Source organism: Loxodonta africana, chromosome 1 (genome assembly GCF_030014295.1).
Source record: "Loxodonta africana isolate mLoxAfr1 chromosome 1, mLoxAfr1.hap2, whole genome shotgun sequence".
In the NCBI taxonomy this organism is placed as follows: Eukaryota; Metazoa; Chordata; class Mammalia; order Proboscidea; family Elephantidae; genus Loxodonta; species Loxodonta africana.
Window position 1 is genome coordinate 163,886,493 of NC_087342.1, and position 22,942 is coordinate 163,909,434.

The 22,942-nt window shown below is 35.1% G+C and overlaps 1 protein-coding gene across 6 annotated transcripts in view; it reads right to left on the minus strand.

Moving 5' to 3' along the window:
- ASCC3 (activating signal cointegrator 1 complex subunit 3) overlaps positions 1-22,942 on the minus strand; it is a 412,820-nt gene that overhangs the window by 342,488 nt on the left and 47,390 nt on the right. The gene's annotated exons all lie outside the window — the stretch shown is intronic.

Sequence of the window (22,942 nt, forward strand, 5' to 3'; positions counted from 1 at the left end):
ATACTTAGTTTTTCTGGGTACGTGAAATTCTAAAATTAATTTGTTTTTCTATGTACTATTCTGGTTTTCCCAAATTGAGTCCAGAATACTATTTTTCCTACCACTTGCTATATAAAAGGTGTCATTTTATCTTAAACAATCTTTATTATGTTGTAATGAATCATGCCTACATGCCAAAATCCTTCTATGTATTTTAAATGCTTTCTGAAATCTAAAACGCAGTGCTACAAATGCTTTATGAAACTTTATAAAAAATTTCCATCTCCATTAAATGTCAAAAATTAAGTCAAGTCCAGATTCAGAGAACTAGTTTCACCATTAAGAGACTTTAAATCACATAAGAAATAGCTGTACCAAAAAGCCTTTGGATTTCCTCACATATATATGCATGTATGTATATATATATATATATATATATATACATACATGCATATATATTACTGAAAATGATCCTGTCCTATCTGTTCTAGATATACCAGCCAGTAATTAAATACTTAGTATATACCAGGTACCACAATAAGCACTTTACTGATATTATCTAACTAAATATTCCTAACCTTTTCAAATTAAAGTACGATTATTATTTTTGAACTTAATAAAGCTTTAGAAAATCTAAATAAATTGCCCAAAGTTACACAACTTACTAGTAATATCATTGAGTTTTGAATCAACAGCTATCTAAATTCAAAACTACAGGATTTTCCACTGTACTATGCTAACATCTATGAATGTTTTCCCAAAAATTATGGTGTGACACTGAAATAAACATGGAATATATTGTGCATAAAGTATTCCAAATGAGGTAATATAAAACTTATCAATTAAGGTTAAGTAATTTTTGCAAAGGGAAATAGCAAAGGAAGCAACAAATAGACAACAGAAAAATATTCACGCAAAGAACATAGGAACAATGGCCCATCCAAATAAACATGACAAAGGGAGTGAAAGTGCATCTACCTATGACCAAATAATGAAAAAAATGGAAGAACATAATACAATAACATTAAATATAATTAAAAAACTAAAGGAAAATGGACAAAGAGCTAAAAGAAATAAGGAAACAATATAAGAACAAAATGAGGATCTTAAAAAAGATACACTACAACTGAAAGGGGCGATAAGTGAAATGAGAAATGCAACAGAAGGACTAACCAACAGATTTAATCAGGCAGAAGAAACAATCAGCAAATTAGAGAGTAAGACAGTTAAAATTACTGACACTGAAAAGCGACAACGAAGGCTCAAGAAGGCTGAGCAAAGTTTAATGGAATTATGGGACAATAATCGGAGACCCCACTCATCACGGGAATTCCAAAAGATAGGAGACAGAAAGAATATTTGAAGAAATAACGACAGAAAATTTCTCCAATCTAACAAAGGACATGAATCTACAAATCCAAGAAGCTCAAAGAACGCTAGCATGATGAACTCAAAGGGATATACACCAAGATATATCATACCTAAGCTCTCAAAAAGTAAAGATAGAGAATCTAAAAGCAGTGAGAAAGAAGCAGTCACATACTAGAAACCAAAAAAATCAAATCCGCTGCCATCGAGTCAATTCCGACTCAGGGTGACCCTAAAGGACAGAGTAGAACGGCCCCATAGGGTTTCCAAGGAGCACCTGGTGGATTCAAACTGCCAACCTTTTGGTTAGCAGCCATAGCTCTTAACCACTACACCACCAGGGTTTCCTCACACACTAATGATCCCCAATAATTACCAACTTCTCCTCAGAAACACTGGAGGCCAGAAGGCAATGGAATGATATATTTAAAGTGCTGGAAAAAACTGTCAACCAAGAATACTATACCCAGTGAAACAATTCTTCAAGAAAAAGAGTGAAATTAAAACATCCCCAGACAAACGGATGCTGAAAGCGTTCATATCTACCAGGGAAATGCATGAACAAGTATTCGGGCTAGTAACAAGGTATTTACACTTGATAATTTCAATTGCTTCATCCTTCACGTTTTTGAATAACAAATATATCAAAAGCAAGGATAAAATGGTTACAGGGCACATGAAATATAAAGATGTAATTAGTGATAACAACAACAAAAGGCGGGAGGGCAGAAGAATGGTACAGATGTAGAATTTTTTGTATGTTACTGAAGTTAAGTTGGTACCAACTCACCCTAGAATGTTAAAAATACAATCTGTTAAATGTAATATTCATGGTGACCACTAAGAAAATATATAAAAAACACACAAAAGGAAAGGAGAAGGGAACTTAAAAGTCTTACTACAATAAACCAACAAAACACAAAAGCAAGCAGTAGTAAAGGGCAAAGACAAAGAGGGCTAAAAACACCAAACGCGAATAATGAAATGGCAAAATTAAGTCACTTCGTATCAGTAATTACAGTCAATGTAAATGGACCAAATGCTCCAACCAAAAGGCAAAATACATGATACAACTATATGCTGTTTACAAGAGACATACCTTAAACCCAGGGGCACAAATAGGTTCAAGATGAAAAGACAGAAAAAAACAGTCCATGTGAACAAAAACCAAAAGAGAGTTGGGGTGACAATCTTAATATAAGACAAAGCAGGCTTTTAAGACAAAATCTGTTAGAGGATATAAAGATGGACGTTATATAGTCATAAAGGGGCCAAACGTGAAGATATCACAATCATAAATATATACGCACCCAACATCGGGACACCTAAATAAATAAAGCAAGCATGATAGAATTGATAATACTACAATAATAGTTGGAGACTTCAATACATCACTTTCAACACTGGGAAGAACATCTAGAAAGAAAAGCAACAAGGAAACAGAGGACTTGAATGACACTATAAACCAACTAGACTTAACAGACATATATAGACCACTCCCAGCCCAAAACAGCACAATACGCATTCTATTCCAGTGCACATGAATCATTCTCCAGGATAGACCACGTGTTAAGTCACAAAGTCTTGACAAATTTAAAATGATTGAAATCATACAAAGTATTTTCTCTGACCGCAATGGATTGAAGCTAAAAATCAATTAAAAAAAAAAAAAACCTGGAAAATACACAAACATATGGAAATTAAACATCACACTATTAAACAACCAATGGGTCAAGGAAGAAATCAAGAGATAAATCACAAATTTCCTAGAGTTAAATGAAAATGAAAGCACAACATATTAAAACTGATGAGATACAGTGAAGGCAATACTGAGAAACTTAGAGCAATAAATACCTAAATGAAGAAAGAAGAAAGATCTCAAATCAACAGCCTAACACAGCAACTCTAGGAACTAGAAAAAGAGCAAACTAAGTCTAAACCTACCAGAAGAAAAGAAATAACAAAGATTTGAGCAGAAATTAAAAAAAAAAAATAGAGGATAAATAAAACCAGAAGTTGGTTCTTTGAAAAAAATCAATGAAGTTGACAACCTTTAGCTAGACTGACAAAGAAGAGAAAATATGCAAATAATCTAAATAAAACATGAAAAAGAGGACTTTATAACTAACCTGATAGAAATAAAAAGAATTATGACAGATTATGAACAACTACGTGGCAACAAACTGTATAACCAAGGTGAAATGGACAAATTCTTATAAGCACACAACATACTCAAACTGACTCAGAGAAAATAGTTTCAACAGACTCAACAAGTGATGAGATTGAATCAGTGATCAAAAAGCTCTCAACAACAACAACAAAGTATTAGACCAGATGGATTCATTGGGAAGTTCTACCATTTAGAGAAAAATTGACACCAATACTGTTCAAGCTCTTCCAAAAGATAGAGAAGTTGAATACTCCTTAATTCATTCTACAAAGCAAACATAACCACGATACCAAAACCAGACAAAGACACCAAAAGAAAACTACAGGACAGTATCTCTTACAAAAAAAAAAAAAAAAAACCCACTGCCGTCAAGTCGATTCCAACTCATAGTGACCCTACAGGACAGAGTAGAACTGTCCCATGGGGTTTCCGAGAAGCACCTGGTGAATTTGAACTGCTGACTTTTTGGTTAGCAGCAGAACTCTTAACCACTATGCCATCAGGGTTTTCTTCTTTTGAATATATATGCAAAAATCCTCAATAAAGTACTAGCAAACAGAATTCAGCAGCAGATTAAAAGAGTCATACACTAGCTAACAATAACAATACTTCTTTATGAGACTGAGGTTATGCATTTGGAAGTAATATCACAGAAATTATGTTGTGTCTATCACATATTTTGAGGTCGAATTTCTCAGAGCGTTCAGAGAGTTTTAGAACTAACCACCCAGGATCATATCAAAGGAGAAATAATGTAGAAAAACCTCTGCAGAGAGAATGAACTACCAGGAACATAAATGAAATACTTTTAAAATATCTTATTTGTTACAATCATTTCATAACCAGGCACTGTAACAGATGCTAGGGTCATATTAATAAAGATGCCAACTGGCAAGTGTTAGGAATCAGCAGAAAACAAACCTCCGTCTATATACAACCATGGCCACTCATGACCAAGTGAGATTTATTCCAGGAATGCAGGGATGGTTCAACATTAGAAAATCAATCGATGCAAAACATCACATCAATAGAACAAAGGAAGGGAATCACATGATCATCTCTATGGATGCAGAAAAGCTTTTGATAAAATCCAATGTTCTTTCTTGATGAAAACCCTTGAGAAAATTAAAATAGAAAGAAAATTCCTCAATATGATTCAGGGCATTCATGAAAGACCACCAGCCGACATTATTCTTAACAGGAGAAAGACTGAGAGCTTCCCCCGTTTAAATTGGGAACAGGACAAGGGTCCCCACTCTCACAGTTTCTCTTCAATATTGTATTAGAAGTCCTAGCCAGAGCAACAAGACAAGAAAAAATAAATAAAAGGTATTCAGATTAGAAAAGAAGTAGTAAAAATATCTCTGTTTGTGGATGGTATGATCCTATATACAGAAAATCTCAAAAAGTACATAAGAAAACTTCTAGAACAAATAGCAAAAGACAAAATAGATAAATGGGAACTCATAAAAATTAAAAACTTTTGTTCATTAAAAGACTTTACCAAAAAAGTGAAAAGATTAGCTTCCGACTGGGAGAATATCTTCGCAAACCATATAGCAAACATAATCTAATAACCAAATATATATATAAAACTTCGAAACTTAACAAAAAGACAAATAATCCAATCATAAAATGGGCAAAGGGCTTGAATAGACATTTCAACAAAGAGGACAATCAAACAACCACCAAACACATGAAAAGATGTTCCACGTCATTAGCCAGCAGAGAGCTGCAAATCAAAACCACAATGAGATACCATTTCATTCCCACTAGGATGGCTAAGATTTGAAAAAAAAAAAAACAACAGAAAATAATTAATGTTAGTGTGGGGAAATTAGAACCCTTTCCATTGCTAGTGGGAAGACAAAATGGTAGAGCCCTTGTAGAAAACAGTGTGGCAGTTCCTCGAAAACTAAAAATGGAACTACCATATCCATTGCTGTTGAGTCAATTCTGACACATAGTGACCCTATTGGACAGAATAACATTTCCAAGGCTATGAATCTTTACAGAAGCAAACTGCCACATCTTTCTCCCATGGAGCAGCTGGTGGATTTGAGCTACTGACCTTGCAGTTAGCAGTTGAGTGCTTAACCACTACACCATCAGAGCTCCTTTAGAACTATCATATGACCCAGCAATTCCACTCCTAAGTATACCCAAAAGACTTGAAAGCGGAGACTCAAACTGAGACTTGTACACCAATGATCACTGCAGCACTATTCACAATAGCCAAAAGGTGGAAACAATCTAAATGACCATCAACAGATAAATGGATAAGCAAAATGTGGTACATACATTGGAATACTACTCAGCCAGTAGGAAAAATGAAATCTTGATACATACTACAATATGCATGGAGCTGGAAGACATTATGGTGAGTGAAATAAATCAACCATAGAAGGACAAATATTGTATGACCTCCTTTATATAAAAAGACAAAAAAAGGCAAATGTGTAGAGAACAAAGTTTATTAGTAGTTACGAGGGGCAAGAGCAAGGCGAATAAGGGGGTTAACGGTGACAGAAATATCACACTGATTAATAGTAGGGTTGCATAGCCAATTATAGTAATTGCTATCAATAAGTCATACACCTGTAAAAAGTTAAAAAAAAAAGAAAATAGCGATAAATTATCAATTTACTAGATTATTTATACTGTAAGGAATAAAATACATAATGTTAAAAAAAAAAAAAAAAGCCCTGAAAAGTTACACATAAACAGGAACTTTTATGTTTATCTTGAGAGTGTTAAGCATTCATCTTAGTGCAGGATATTCATACAATAAGGTAATATCCATACTGATCATAAACAACATTGTAAGACAGGCATTAACAAGACTGCTTTTCAGTAAGATAGCTCTGAGTTTCAAATACTGTTGCCATTCAGTCAATTCCAACTAATAGTGACAGAGCAGACTTGCCCCACAGGGTTTCCGAGGAGCAGCTGGAGGATTCGAACTGCTGACCTTTTGGTTTACAGCCCATAGCTCAAAGAAAAAGAGTATTTATTAATTTGTCTTTTGAGCAATAAATGGAAAATCCCAACTTCCTAATGCTTTCTGAATCATTGTGTCCACTGGAACCAAAGGTCATCAATGATCTTCTTGCCAAATCCAGTACTTGTTTTTTGTTTTTCTCCCTCCTCAGTACTAATTGGAAACTCTGGTGGCATAGTGGTTAAGTGCTACAGCTGCTAACCAAAGGGTCGGCAGCTCAAATCCACCAGGTGCTCCTTGGAAACTCTATGGGGCAGTTCTACCCTGTCCTATAGGGTCGCTATGAGTCGGAATAGACTCAACAGCACTGGGTTTGGTTTGGTTTTGGTTCAGTACTAATTGAAAAACTATCCAGTTTTTGCCATGGTAATTACTACATTAATTTCTAAACTCTCCCTGATCACTATTCTCTCTCATTTCTCATCCTTCTTGCTTCTATTTTTCTGAGCTTCATCCATGATTCAGGGTACAATTCTTCATTCTATTGTACCCCCCTCCAAAAAAAAAAAAAAAATCCATTCTCAGGTGCCGGGTCACTTAGTACAGTCACAAAGGCTGTGCACTGCACAACTCCAGGGTACTAAGCATACAGACTACAGCGTGAATGGCATCCATGGAAATAAACCATGGAACAGCTTTTCTCAGCATGAGTTATTTAAAGTGCTTAAAAGTGATCAACATTTGTTAGTTATTATTACTGTCACTATGACAAATAGTTAAGCGCCAAAAGGTTGGCGGTTCAAACCAGAGTGATCCTTTTAAAATATGTCATGTCTTTCCTCAGTTTAAAGCCCCCCATTGGCTTCCAATCTCACAGAAAAACCCAAAGTCCTTAAATATGACATAGAAGGCCCTATTTAATCTGAGCAACCTCGTTCATACTTGCTTCCCTCTGATTTCATCTCTTAAACTGCTCTGTCCTTCATGTCCATTGCTCTAGGCACTGTCCCTTTTACTATTCCTTAAGGGTATCCCCACGTATGATCTTTGTACTTGCTGTTTCTTATAATTAAAATGTCCTTCCCCTAGACATTTATATGAATTGCTCCCTTACTTCCTTACGGCAATTGTCTCCTTATCAAGAGGCCTTTTCTAAGCAATCTTACACTATTAAAAAAACCCCAAAAACCAAACCCACTGCCGTTGTGTCGATTCCGACTCATAGCGACCCTGTAGGACAGAGTAGAACTGCCCCATAGAGTTTTCCAAGGAGCGCCTGGCAGATTCAAACTGCCGACCCTTTGGTTAGCAGCCATAGCACTTAACCACTACGCCACCAGGGTTTCCCCTTACACTATTACTACATGACATATTACTTTTTTTATTGTCTGTCCCACACTCCTTACCCCCACCACCACATGCCAGAATGTAAGCTCTTGCAGCATGGTGATTTTTGTCTGCTTATCCTCTGCCATATCAAAAATAACCTGGAAACCATGACTGACACAGTAAATAGTTCCAGAATTGAATTGAAGTCACATTAGCGATGACCATAACGGAAATCAATCTAGAACCCGTTCATCCACTCCAGTTTTTCCATACTTTGTAATGCATAGCCCTGCCCTTCCACAAGTTCTACTTTAAAATAAGATATTCTGAGTTTCATATAATATTAATTTTCATAAATGTTCACACTATAATTTTATACTAAGGTCAAATAAGGTTAAATATGAACAAAATATCCACAACCAAAGTCATCACCTCCTTCTTCAAATCAGCTCTTTCTCCCAACATCTTCAATTCTGTTAATGATACATCAATCCCTCAGTAAAATTCAAGTTCAAAATCTTCTGATCAAGAGTTAGTCTTTCTTCTAGCTATATTTAATATTAAACCATATTACAAGTGATTCGTCCCTCAAAATATCAGAAAAGCAGAAAAATTAAAAAAATATACAATAGGACAGTTTATAGAATGAAATTACAAATAGTCCTTAGATATAGCAAAAGACATTCAAAGACACTCAGCAGCACTTGTTATAAAGTAATTACAGATTTTTAAAATCTATTAGATTACCAAAAATCCAAAATTTCACTAATACCCTTCGTTAGCAAGGCTATGGGGAAGAAGGCATTCTTATACACTGCTGGAGAGAGTGTAAACAAGAATACTCCCTGTTGTTGTTGCTGTTAGTTGCCGTAGAGTCGATTCCGACTCACGCCGACCCCATTTATGCAAACAAGAACTGCTCCACAGTTTTTTCAAGGCTGTGACCTTTCAGAAGGAGATCACCATATCTCTCTTCTTAGGCACCTCTGGGTAGGTTTGATCCACCAAGCTTTTGGTTAGTAGTCAAGCACTTAACCATCTGCGCCACCCAGGAACTCCATAAATACCCCCCAGAGAGAGGCAACCTAGCAATATCTAAGAAAATTACAAATACATATATCTTTTGATCCACAAAATATTACTGATCCATAAAACAGAATGAGAATACTCTTTAAGTTCTGATATGAAAAGATCTAGTGCTTCTGAGTTACCATTCAGCTCAAATGGCAAAAGCAAATTGAACTGAATATTTAAGGTACATTTTACCCTTCTCTTCTCAAATCATTTAGCTTTAGGTTACATCTAAAACTTAATTTAATTTTCACCCTTTAAAAAAACTTATAGGAGATTGACTTCTAGCATGACAGCATGAAGAACTAACCTGCTCTCCAGTGAAGCTGGTAAAAATTACAATAAAACAACCACCGAAAGCCTCTTGAAATGGTCCTAAAGACATACAGCAAATAAAGAAACAACTATTCAAGAAAATTCAGTAAGAAAAGTGAGGGTCTTGGTATTTGAACTAAGGCCACCAACTTCCTGTTCTCAGCTCAGCAAGGCAGAAAGGCCACTCCAGACTGCTGCAGTTAAGTGCACAGGCCTCTTTCTTCCTTCGTCTTCCTAACAGATGGTTTTCTTCCTAGAAGGAGCAGGATGTCAGTATTTCTCATGCCGCTCCCAGCTACCTGCTATTTTGGCAGAGTTCTGGGTGAGCGCAGTCATGAGGAGGGTTCCCTCCTTCCATCCAGCCACACTCGTGGATCAGAGACTATTTTTGGATTTAACACCACAGAAAATACTGGGGCCCACACATCCTTGCCATGGCTCTTAAGGTGGTAGGTCCATGTCAGGATGTTGCTGTTGTTGTTAGGTGCCATCGAGTCGGTTCCAACTCATAGCGATCCTATATGATAGAGTAGAACTATCCCATAGAGTCTCCAAGGAGCTGCTGGTGGATTTGAATTGTCAATCTTTTGTTCCCAGTCAAACTCTTAGGCACTAAGCCACCAGAGCTCCCCACGTCAGGATGGGAAAAAAAACAAAAAAACAAAAAACTCAATGCTATCAAGTTGATTCTGACTCATAGCGACCTTATTAACAACAGGACAGGCAAGCTGAAAAGACCACAAGCTACTGTCTCCTTCTCTTCTACCCAGTGCTCAACTCCTAAAGCAGGAATATTACTCAGGGAGAAGTATACCAACCCTTTCCCATCCCCTAGAGAATTGTTGAAAACAGTAGAGCAATCACTAGCAATTAGTAAAGTTTAACAACTGAATGTGGTCAGGGAAAGAGAAGAAAGCTCCACCAATACCACTGTCATTCCAGAATGCAGAGTGACTACAGGCATACCCCAGATTGCCCCTTCTTGAGGAGCAACATCAAAGGCCCAAATGTTGGGGGGATGGGAGATTATCTTCTGTAAAATAATCCAGCTAGTCAAATAAACAGGTAACAAAAAATGAGCCGGGGGCAGGAAGAATTCATTACTCTGAGTTGCTACAAAATATTATCTAAAATGTCCAGTTTCCAATAAAAAATTATGAAGCATGCAAAAACAGGAAAGAATGACCCATACACTGGAAAAAAGGCAGGCAACAGAAACTGCCTGTGTACCTGTGAGAGTGATCAAATGTTGGGTTTAATGGAAAAAGATGTCAAAGCAGCCATTATAAATATTTCAAAGAACTAGAAGTCATGATTAAAGAAATAGAGGTATGATAATTAAAATAAGGAATACCAATAAACAGTTTTTTTTTTTTTAAGAGCCAAATGGAAATACTGCAGTTGAAAAGCACAAAACTGAAATAAAAAATTCCTAAGATGGGCTCAAAAGTATATTTGAACTGGCAGAAGAAAGAGTTAAGTGAGCTGGAAGACAGATTGATAGAGATTATGCACCTGAAGAACAGAAAAAAAGAAAAAATGATGAAAAATCAACAAAGCATCAGAGAAATATGAGACACTAAGCGTACTAACATACACGTAATGGTAATGCTGAAAGAAGAAAAAGGAGCAGAAAAAATATTCAAAGAAATAATTGCTAAAAGCTTTCCAAATTTATTGAACAACATTAACCTACATATCCAGGGTGCTCAAAGAACTCCAAGTGTGATAAACGCAAATAGATCTGCAATCACAAATATCACAATAAAAATGCTGAAAATCCAAGACAAGAAGAAAATCTCAAAGGCCTTATGTTCTTATATGCAACAGTCTGGAGTGGCATTTCTGCTTCCATGAACTGTAAGGAGTGAGGGAACAGTCTTGGTTCAAATATCACAGACTCAAAATCTCAATTAATGACTCATCACTTAAAAGAGGAACCAAATAATGCTAACAGCTGACTTTTCAGCAGAAATAATGGAAACCAGAGGCAGTAGAAGAATATATTCAAAGTGCTCAAAGAATGCAAAACTGTCAACCAAAAATCCTGTACTAGCAAAGCTATTTTTCAAAAATGGAGGTTAAATAAGGACATTCCCAGATAAACAAAAATTAAGAGAATTTGTTGCTAGCAGACCTGCCTAATAAGAAACACTGAAGGAAGTTCTTCAGGCTGAAAGCAAGTGACCCCAGATGGTAAGTCAAACTCACACACAAAAAACAAAGGGTACCAGTACAGGTGATTACATAATCATAAATCATAATCATAAAAAACAAAAATGCATATTTTTTTCCTCTTAAATAATTTAAAAAGCAATTGTATCAAATAATATGTATATAACGTGTTGCAGGGTTTATACCATGTAAAAATAAAATATATTGGTAATATATTTGCCAATAAAATGTATCTGTAATATATATAAAATGAATATATGTCTACAAATAAAAAATACAGCACAAAAACAGTAGGTGGGAGCAAAGTTGTATAGGGCTAACTAAACGACTACAGATGGTAAAATAATAATTATAACAACTTATTGTTGAGTTTTTAACATCAATAAATGTAATATGTATAAAACAATACCAAAAAGAGGAAGGAAAGAGAATAGAGATATATCACAGTAACATTTCTATACCCTACTGGAATTAAGCTAGTACATATCTGAAGCTGATAAGTTAAGATGTATATGGTAAGCCCTAGAGCAAACACTGGAAACCCTGGTGGTATAGTGGTTAAGCATTCAGCTGCTAACCAAAAGTTCAGCAGTTCAAATCCACCAGGCACTCCTTGGAAATCCTATGGGGCAGTTCCACTCCGTCCTATAGGGTTGCCGTGAGTCAGAACTGACTACAGCAGTGGGTTAGAGCAAACACTAAAAAAAAAAAAAAAAAACTCCATAAAAAGGGAAAAAAAAATCATTAAGAAATGTAAATGTTTCATTGTAAAATACTCACTAAAAGCAAAAAAAAAAAAAAAAAAAAGCAGTAAGGGAGGAACAGAATAAAAAAGACATGAAACACATAGAAAACAAAAAGTGAAATAGCTGATGTAAATCCATGTATATAAATAATAACATTAACTGTGAATGGATTAAAATAATCCAACCAAAAGGCAGGGATTGTCAGACTGGATAAAAGACTTTTCTTTCCGTATTGAATAGTATTGGCACTCTTGTCAAAAATCAACTGACCATAGACTGTACTTCGAGGCTGTCAATTCTGTTCCACTGATCTATATGTCTGTGTTATGCTGGTACCACACTGTCTTGATTATCATCGTTCCATTTTAAGAGCTATGATGAATTGGTATTATTTCATCTTTAAATGTTTGGTAGAAGTCAACAGTGAAGCCATATGTTCCTGAGGTTTTCTTTGTATTTTTTTTTTTTTTTAACTACAAGCTCAATTTCTTCATTTGCTATAGGTCTACTCAGATTGTCCGTTCATTTTTAACTCAATTTTGGTAGTTTGTGTCTTTCTGGGAATTGGTCCATTTCATTTAAGTTATCCAATTTATTGGCATACAATTGTTCACAGTATCCCTTTATAATGCTTTTTATTTCTGTAAGGGCAGTAGTAATGCCCCCTCGTTCACTGTGCTTAAGGTTAAGGGTGATATTAAAGAACATACACATTCAAAAAAAGATAACAGCAATGTATACCTACAGAGTTACTGCTCCCCCACTCCTCAAGCAAACCAAATGTTTTATACATGCAATATGAAATGTCCTTTACATCTATCAATTTGCAAAGAATGTTATTTTTTTTTAACTGAGACTAATTCTCCCATTAGAAAAAAACTTACCATGGCTGAGATACCATTACACATACTCTAGCTACCCAATATTACTTAACCCAAAGTGCAATGTTCATACATGATAGAGATTCTAGTTAGAAACTTTTAGCCCAAAACATAATCTTAAGAAATCAGTATTTTTCAGGGCAACTTCTAATGCAGTGTTCCAAGCATAGGATCAGAGTACATACACATTTACATATATACATTTTTTTTCTTTTTTAAATAACGGACTATAGACCTAGCAAAAGAGACAAGGCAATTTTGCTCTCAATAGCAAGACTTCCGTAATTCAAAGATGAAGAATTCCCAGCAGAATTCTGAGATCAGCTGCCACCAGATTAAAAGAAATCCCAAAATTATGTTTCCCATAACGTTTGCCATTTCCACCAACATTGAGAGCAGATGCAGTTGTCTTTCAAGATTTGTACTACAAACTAATTTGGCACAGTGAGTGACTGTTTGTATAGGTATAGCTGTCTGGATCACTGCTCTGTACACTGATACAAATTCCAGATTCTGCTGAAGTACTACTAAAAGAGGGAGAGAGAAGTTAGCCCTAGGTAGAGAAGCAGATATCTGCTACAAAGATTTAAAAAAAAAAAAAAAAAATGTAGCTCTCAAACAATGAAAAGGCAAGTTTCACTATCTTGGCTATAGATTAAGAATTGTACATGTAGGTATTGTTGAACTGGTATATGTTCTGCTGTGTATATTCTCAAAAACAATAAAAATAAATTATAAAAAAAAAGAATAAAAGATTTAAGGAAGACACAAGAGGTATTGATGAGTAACATTCTTTTCCTGGTGGATGTTGTTAGAGCCATCATTACCTGTTACGGTAGTTTTTAATAGACAAAGGTTCTTAAAAATTCTTGTTATCATAAATCCTTTGTCATTAAATATTAAGTAATAAAAGAAAATAGTAAAAATTTAGCCAGCAACCTAAGTTCCTGAGATTTTTATTTCACAACAACTTGAAAACAGCATACTTCCCTATTTCTTGAAAATATAACACTTTCAACAAATGAGTGTAGCTTGTGAATCCCTCAGGAAAGGTAATCCCCACTTTTCACCATATACTGAATTAGATCACTGCATTCCAGTGGAAACAATGATAGAGTGTATACTATATTCCCAACACAGTATCAAATGAATCACCATCATAGAAACAAAACATAAGTATATAGTTTTTAAAAAATATATTGTGGAAAATTAAAGTATAAGTCCTACGAAAATTGGTAAAAAGAGATGTAATGGGTCTAAATAAGAACTATACATCTGTTCTCAAACTGGAATATGCCAAGATATGCTGAGGGTATGTGAAATGCACAGAACAGATACGATAAACCTACTTGGGTTATGAATTTATTCAAAATTTAGAGATAAAATACAATTCCGGTCATGTTATTGTCCTGTTTGAACACTGCTTCTCAGGCTAGTAAAAAAAAATGTTGAAAAAATAAGTAATTGCTAAGATAGGCTTTAAAGTAAATAAAATTTCAATATTTACAAAATGTCAGTTCCAATCTGCTTCCACTTAGTCAATAGCAAAGAATTCATTAAAAGTCAAAAATAAGTCTTCCAGGGTTCCAAAAAAGACTTCTTTAAAAAGACCAACTCTTCCCCATATTAAATAGTCAATGAGCATTCTGGAAAAATAGCAATTATACAGTAGGCAAAATATCTTGATCTCAGCTAGGCATCCTTTGAGACAACAAAGGGATTAATCTCAATGTCAAAATTCGTCACTGAAGTTGTTCGAGGATCTGTCAGATTGAACCACCTTATTGATGATATTTAGAGGACGTATTAAATCAAGTTTAAGAATGTTAATACAATGTTAAATTGAACAAGTGGCCAAATAAAAATCTTTAGTTTTAGTGTTTTTCACATGAATTACTGTTCGGCCAACTCTCCCATACCCTGTAGTTTATAAAATATTTTTTTAAACCCAGGACTCCAAATAGATCCCTTATAAAGTTCATTTTCTTACCGTTTCTTCATTTTAGTTTACTGAGACCTTTCTAAACTAGATTTTGGCATCTATCACATCAGCAATCACAATACTGTTCAATCCAACCTTCACAAATTTGATAGCCATACCTTTATGCAAATCACTGATTAAAGTGCTGAAGAGAACAGGAACAAAGTAAAAAATTGCAGGATAAAGAATGAAGACCTTCCCCCAAATTGGCAATGAACCACTATTTAGGGTAACATTTTTTAATCAACTACAATTCCATCTACCTGCATTAATCACCAGTCGACATTTCTCTATCTTACTTGTCCAATTTAGATACTATCCTATCTAATATTGTCACCAAATGCAATTGCTCAGTCACACCAGTCACATTTTAAGAAATCAACAGCCTCATGTGGCTAGTGGTTCCCATGTTGGAGAGGAAACACAGAACATTTCCATCACCACAAAAGACAGCACTGGTCTAGGAGATAGTTTGAGACTCCGGTAAAATGCCCTGATGAGATCAAGACAGAGTATGTCAGTGTAGTTTATCTGTCCAGTTATATCACCATACTGATCAACAAAAATTAAGTTCAAAATTCTCTACTTGACTTCAAGCTCCTCGTCAACTCAAAGCAACTTTTTTCTCACTTCTCTCCAACAATCAATTTCCCTGCAGGCTGGTTTCTTTGATTCATTCCACACATGTCAACCATATGCATTTGTGTCTCTGAGCATCCTTCGAACTGTTTTGAATTCCCTCCTTCCTGCCTAATCTCTGAGCAAATTTTAACTATTTTATGAGTTTCCCAGTCAATTGTTAGTCCTTTACCGTCATGTCAAGTTCCCCATATACACTAATACCCTTCTTTTCTGAAAACAGTTTCCAGTCCTTCACTTTGATTGCATTGATTTTTTTTTTTTTAAACTAATTCTTGTTACTCACTAAACTTTTCCAATGAGATTTTAAGGACAGTGAGTGCTAGGGCCTTTCTTTTTATTTGTCTTGCTATTTTGCAACGTTCTGGACCTAACTTTGAGATGCGCTTTCTGCTGACTTAGTGCTTGACAGGCAGCACTATTTGGGTTATGTCATGGGTTAAGGCCAAATAATGGTTAATATTAGTAGATAAGAGGAACTGAAAAATAATAATTTTGAATAAATTTGAATTTTATAAATCTTAAAACATCTTACTTTATATGCTAGGAACCTAAAATCTATAAACAGGTTCTGTAAAAGGCAACTTGGTAAGTATTTATCACTATTTACAAACACACACATAGACACACACATACACACTTCAAGGCATATGTGTTTACCTTTAAAACTAACGTAAATTAAGGAAACTGCTAGATAACTTGATGGAATACTATGTACATTCAAGATGATGCTTATAAAAAGCATCAAAAATGCTTATTTTCTATATCCTAGAGAAATAAGAGCCTTCACACAAAGAGATATATGCACACCCATGTTCACTGTGGCACTGTTTAAAAAAATACAACAGCAAAAAAATGGAAGCAACCAAGGTGCCCATCAATGGATGAGTGGATAAATAAATTATGGAATATTCACATAATGGAATACAATGCAACAATTAAGAACAATGATGAAAACCGTGAAACATCTCCTAACATGGAGGAAATCTGGAAGGCATTATGCTGAGTTAAATTAGTCAGTTGCAAGAGGACAAATATTGTAGGAGACTACTATTATAAAAACTCAAGAAACAGTTTAAACACAGAAGAAAATATTCCTTGATGGTTACAAGGGTGGGGAGGGAGGGAGAGGGGTATTCACTATTTAGATAGTAAACAAGAACTATTTTAGGTGAAAGGAAAGACAAAACACAATACAGGAGAGGTCAGCACAACTGGACTAAACCAAAAGCAAAGGCACTTCTTGAACACAATCAAATGCTTCGAAGGCCAGAGTAGCAGGGATGGGGGTCTGGGGACCATGGTTTCAGGAGACATCTAGGTCAATTGGCATAACAAAATGCATTAAAAAAACATTCCAAAAATATCACTTTGCTGAGTGGTGTCTGAGGTCTTAAATGCTAGGAAACAGCCATCTAAAATGCATCAATTGGTCTCAACCCACCTGGAGCAAAAGAAAATGAAGAACACCAAAGACTCAAGGTAAATATGAGCCCAAGAGACAGAAGGGGCCACATAAACCAGAGACTATATCAGCCTGAGACCGGAAGAACTAGATGGTGCCCAGCTACAACTGATGACTGCCCTGACAGGGAGCACAACAAAGAATCCCTGATGGAACAGGAGAACAGTGGGATGTAGACTTCAAATTCTCCTAAAAGGACCAGACTTAATGGTCTGACTGAGAGGGACCATGGAGGTCATGGTCTCCAGACCTTCTGTTAGCCCAAGACTAGAACCATTCCCAAAGCCAACTCTTCAGACAGGGATTGGACTGAACTGTAAGACAGAAAATGATACTGGCAAGGAGTGAGCTTCTTGGCTCAAGTAGACACGAGACTATGTGGGCAGCTCCTGTCCAGAGGCAATCATATACCAATAACTCATAAATTTATATGTCCTTCCCAGAATTCCACTCTGAGCTCCATATATCTAATTGCCCAGTTATCAACTCCACTTGGACATCTCAAGGCCTCTCACAATTCTACAGGTCCAAAACTATCTCATGAGTTTCCACCCTCTTCTAAAGTGCTCTCTATTTCCATGAATGGCACTGCCACAACTCAAAAGCTTAAAGTCATCCTTAACACCTCCTTACCCAACTGTGCCTATCCCCACTCCTGCCATTCAATCCATCATCAAGTCTTCTTGATTTTCAAGTCTTTCTTCTTATGAATTTTAAGCTCCCAAACACTTGTTGCCTAAACCATTCAAAGAGCTTCTTAAATGGCTTCTTACATCCATCCAAAACATCCTTCAGTCCATTCTCTATATTGCTGCTACCTGAGGAATTTTTATGATGTACACATCTGATCAATGTATGCTACCTCCCGTCTACCCATTGCCAAAAATTACCCAAAGTTTGTCTTAAGAAAACTTAAGCTTCTTAAGAAAAACTTCATCATTCTTAAGATGAAACAATGAACTGAATATAGAACAAGAACCTCAAAATATCACAAACTGTTAAACTAAAACAACATATCACTTCAACTGTGCTGTCTGGGGTTACAGAGAATGATCTTAACAGCATTTTCTTAGGACAGCCCTTTAAGCACTAGAAGATAAGGCTGAGAAATGTACCAGGCATACTTCACTCATAAGTTCTTATTTTTCAGATAAACAAATATCAGTTCCTTACCTTTAGTCATATAACTTGTAACCATTATCTAAGTGTCAACTAATCACTGAATTTTTACTGACGTTCTTGTATTATAAAAACTCTCTGAACTGTCTCCTCCTTGGATCACTTAGTTCAGAATTCTCTGGACTTTGTGATTCCCAATTTGCAAACTGCCTTGCCTCTTAATAAAAACTCTTTACTTTTATTATCAACTAGACTCCGCCATTTTTGCTCTACGACACTAAAGAAAAAAAAAAGTTGCGGAACTTTAACAAAGTTCTAAAGAATTCACCCAGAATGCAACACATAAAATATATTTTTAAAGCAATGAAGAGACACGAGGATGTATAGTGAAAGGTTCCAATATTTACCTAATAGGATTTCAAAAAGATGAAGACCAGGGAAAGTAACAAAAAGGTAATATTTGAAAAGATTATAGCCTAGAATTTTCAAATATTGGAGAAAGGCATAAATATTCAGATTAAAATATATTCTGAGCAGTAAATAGGTTATGTACACATAAATCCCCATCTTCAGAATATCCTTTTTTTTTTAAATCTAAAAATCTACCAGAGAGAAAAGGCAAATTACTTGTAAAGAAATAACAAATTAGACCGCAGCAAGTCTATCATCAACCACAAAAGACTCTGGAAGGCAGGGGAATATTAAATTCAAGAGCCAAGGGAATGACGGTCAACCTAGAATTTAATCTTCAACTAAGCTATTATTCAAGAATGAGGACAACATGAAAACATTTTCAGACATACAGACACTAAGATTACACCCACTAACCTCTTTCACCCACTAGACCTCACTTAAAGAATTTTTACGGAAGTACTGCAGTAAGAATGAATCCATATGAGAGTCATGGAATAAAGATAAGAAACAACAGTAAGCACACTCATAAAATATGACAGTAAATTAATTATGGACTCTAAAATAAATAATATTTTATCTTAAAAAAACTAAAATTCAGAACAATAATAAAATGGGTGAGGAGAAGTTAGTGGGTAAAAGAAGCATATAAAGTTACCCATTTATATTTAAAACAAACAAGAGTAAACATTTTAGAAAAGGAGGGTGAAAATGGTCGCATAACTTGAAGAATATAGTCAATGTTACTGAATTTTACATGTAGAAACTGCTGACTTTGTGTATGTTTGCTGTGTATATTCCCAACAAAACAAAAAATAATAAAAAAAAAAAGTTAACTACTAAAAGTGAAATTCAGTCTATAACTACCAAACCAAAAGAGTAAAAGGAAATACAAAAACCTTATCAGTTCAAGAGAAGACGGAAGAGAAGGACAGGGAAACTAAAAGATGCTCACCAAAAATCAAATACAGCTAAAGCACTACTTAAAGGCAGAAATTTTAAAAAGAGTGGAAAAAATGAGGGAAATGTTCACATAGAAATGGAACTCAGTAAAGAAAGCAGAAAGAATAAAGAGGAGAATTTAGTGTTTGTTGTTGTTCTTGTTAGGTGCCGTCGAATTGGTTCCGACTCATAGCGACCCTATGCACAACAGAACAAAACACTGCCTGGTCCTGTGCCATCCTTAGAATAGTTGTTATGCTTGAGCTCATTGTTGCAGCCACTGTGTCAATCCACCTTGTTCAGGGTCTTCCTCTTTTCTGCTGACCCTGTACTCTACCAAGCATGATGTCCTTCTCCAGGGACTGATCCCTCCAGACATGTCCAAAGCATGTAATATGCAGTCTTGCCATCCTTGCTCCTAAGGTGCATTCTGGTTGTACTACTTCTAAGACAGATTTGTTCGTTCTTTTGGCAGTCCGTGGTATATTCAATATTCTTCGCCAACATCACAATTCAAAGGCATCAACTCTTCTTCGGTCTTCCTTATTCATTGTCCAGCTTTCACATGCATATGATTCAACTGAAAATACTATGGCTTGGGTCAGGCCCACCTTAGTCTTCAGGGTGACATCTTTGCTCTTCAACACTTTGAAGAGGTCCATTGCAGCAGATTTGCCCAATGCAATGTGTCTTTTGATTTCTTGACTACTGCTTCCATGGCTGTTGATTGTGGATTCAAGTAAAATGAAATCCTTGACAACTTCAATCTTTTCTCCTTTTATCATGATATTGCTCATTGGCCCAGTTGTGAGGATTCTAATCGCCAGTAATTATCGATGCATCTTGATTGCATGTTCGATCAATTTCAGATTGCAGCAGCTGATAAAAATCTTCTATTTCTTCATCTTTGGCCCTAGTGGTTGGTGCATAAATTTGAATAATAGTCGTATTAACTGGTCTTCCTTGTAGGCGTATGGATATTATTCTATCACTGACAGCATTGTACTTCAGAATAGATCTTGAAACGTTCTTTTTGATGATGAATGCAACACCATTCCTCTTCAAGTTGTCATCCCCAGCATAGTAGACTATACGATTGTCTGATTCAAAATGGCCAATACCAGTCCATTTCAGCTCACTAATGCCTAGGATATCGATGTTTACAGGTTCTATTTCATTTTTTATGATTTCCAATTTTCCTAGATTCATACTTCATACATTCCAGTTTCCGATTATTAATGGATGTTTGCAGCTGTTTCTTCTCATTTTGAGTCGTGCCACATCAGCAAATGAAGGTCCCGAAAGCTTGACTCCATCCATGTCATTAAGATCGACTCTACTTTGAGGAGGCAGCTCTTCCCCAGTCATCTTTTGAGTGCCTTCCAACCTGGGAGGCTCATCTTCCAGCACTGTATCAGACAATGTTCTGGTGCTATTCATAAGGTTTTCACTGGCTAATGCTTTTCAGAAGTAGACTGCCGGGTCCTTCTTCCTAGTCTGTCTTAGTCTGGAAGCTCAGCTGAAACCTGTCCTCCATGGGTGACCCTGCTGGTATCTGAATACCAACGGCATAGTTTCCAGCATCACAGCAACACACAAGCCCCCACAGTACGGCAAACTGACAGACACGTGGGGGATGTTTGTTGTTGCTGTTGTTAGGTGCCGTCGAGTTGGTTCCGACTCATAGCAGAATTTAGTGTTTATTTCCACAAATATAGATGTAAGCATAAAAGTATAAATATAAATGAGAAGAGCAACAAAACCAAGAGCTCATTTTCTGAAAACAAAAACACAAACTTGTCCAGCAAAAATGAAAAAAAGAGAAAAAAGCCAATAAAGAAAGGGCAACATAACTAAAGCTAGCACAGAAATCAAGAAACAAATAATGAGAGGACATTATAATAACCGTATTTATAGCAAAAAGTCTGAAAACTCAGATAAAATGGTTAATTTCCTAGAATAACATAATCTGGCAAACTTGATTTCAAGACAAATAGAAAATATTAATAAACCCACAAGTACTAGAGAAACTGAATTGGTAATCAAAGTTGGACTCAAAAAAGACACCCAGCCAGACTTTTAGAGGCATACTAGGATCAAACGTTCATGGAACAGATAATTTCTAACTTACATAAACTTAAAAAAAAAAAAAAAAAGAAAAGGTTAAGAAAGCTCCAGAAGCTTATTTCATAAAACTGGAATAACTCTGATATTAAAACAGGATGATTTACAAATTCTCTATTCAGGCTAGGGTTCTAAGCATAGTAAAAGGATCTAAAAGCTATATAATGCTCCAATACCTACTCAACAAGGCCTCAAGTGAAAAAGAAGAGACAACATGTTTCCCTTAAACTAAACTCATGCCTTTACTTTCTTAATTACACAGAGATAATCAATTTTAAAAACTACAGTTTTATCTATACATTAAAGTAATAAACAGCATACGTTACAGTAAGAATAGTATCCAAAGAAAAACTGCATTCAGTTTAGGAAATGCCTTTCTTTAGGATAATAAGCAGTTTTATGTTTGCATGTGAAATGAAAAGATGTGCATGTTAAAAACTGAGAATAAAATATAAAGAAGAAAATGTTAAAACTGAGTAAAAAAATTTTAAATTGACAATCCATGTGGACTGAATTTTGGAATAATTACATGAAAAAAAACATGAAGTACATGATATTATTTATAACTTTGTAAATTATTCTTAGTTTGGTTTGCAGCACAGAAAATTATTAAATATTCATCTTTGCAAAACAAATTCTTAAATAATATAAGAAAATGAATGTGAAAATTAGGACAGCATTTATTTTTCTCTTAAGAAAAATATGCTACCTAATTGTTGCATTGCAGAGAATTAGATAAATTGTATTTTCAGAATAACTAATCCTCATGATTTACAAGTATTTAATCTAACATACAATTTAAGAAAGCTAAAACCAAGGTCATTTACAACTTAATTAAGACAACTTGGAATGTGAACACTATTCCCTATATACTGTAATTAATTAAATGTGTAATAAGTAAGGTTAAAGCTAGGTACCACTGTATATTTAAAAGCTTACTTTACATTTTCATGTATATGGTACATTGATAGCTTCTTTGATTCTTATAAAGAATATATGCTAATTTTAATTGCCTTAGAAGAAAACAAACTTAGTAATTAATGTGTGTGTGTATATGTCAACAAAATTAATGTATTCAATTTTAAATATTTAAATGATGCTTACAGCAATTTCTATAGCTAATAATCATCCTTATGTATATTTACAAACTGATAATTGAAACATTATCCAGAATGTTTTTTATTCACCTCAAATAACTATTAACAGAACTTTATCCTTCATTTTACTAATATATTCTTTTCTTTCCTATTATCAATATATTGCCTGCATTTCTCAATGTGTTTCTC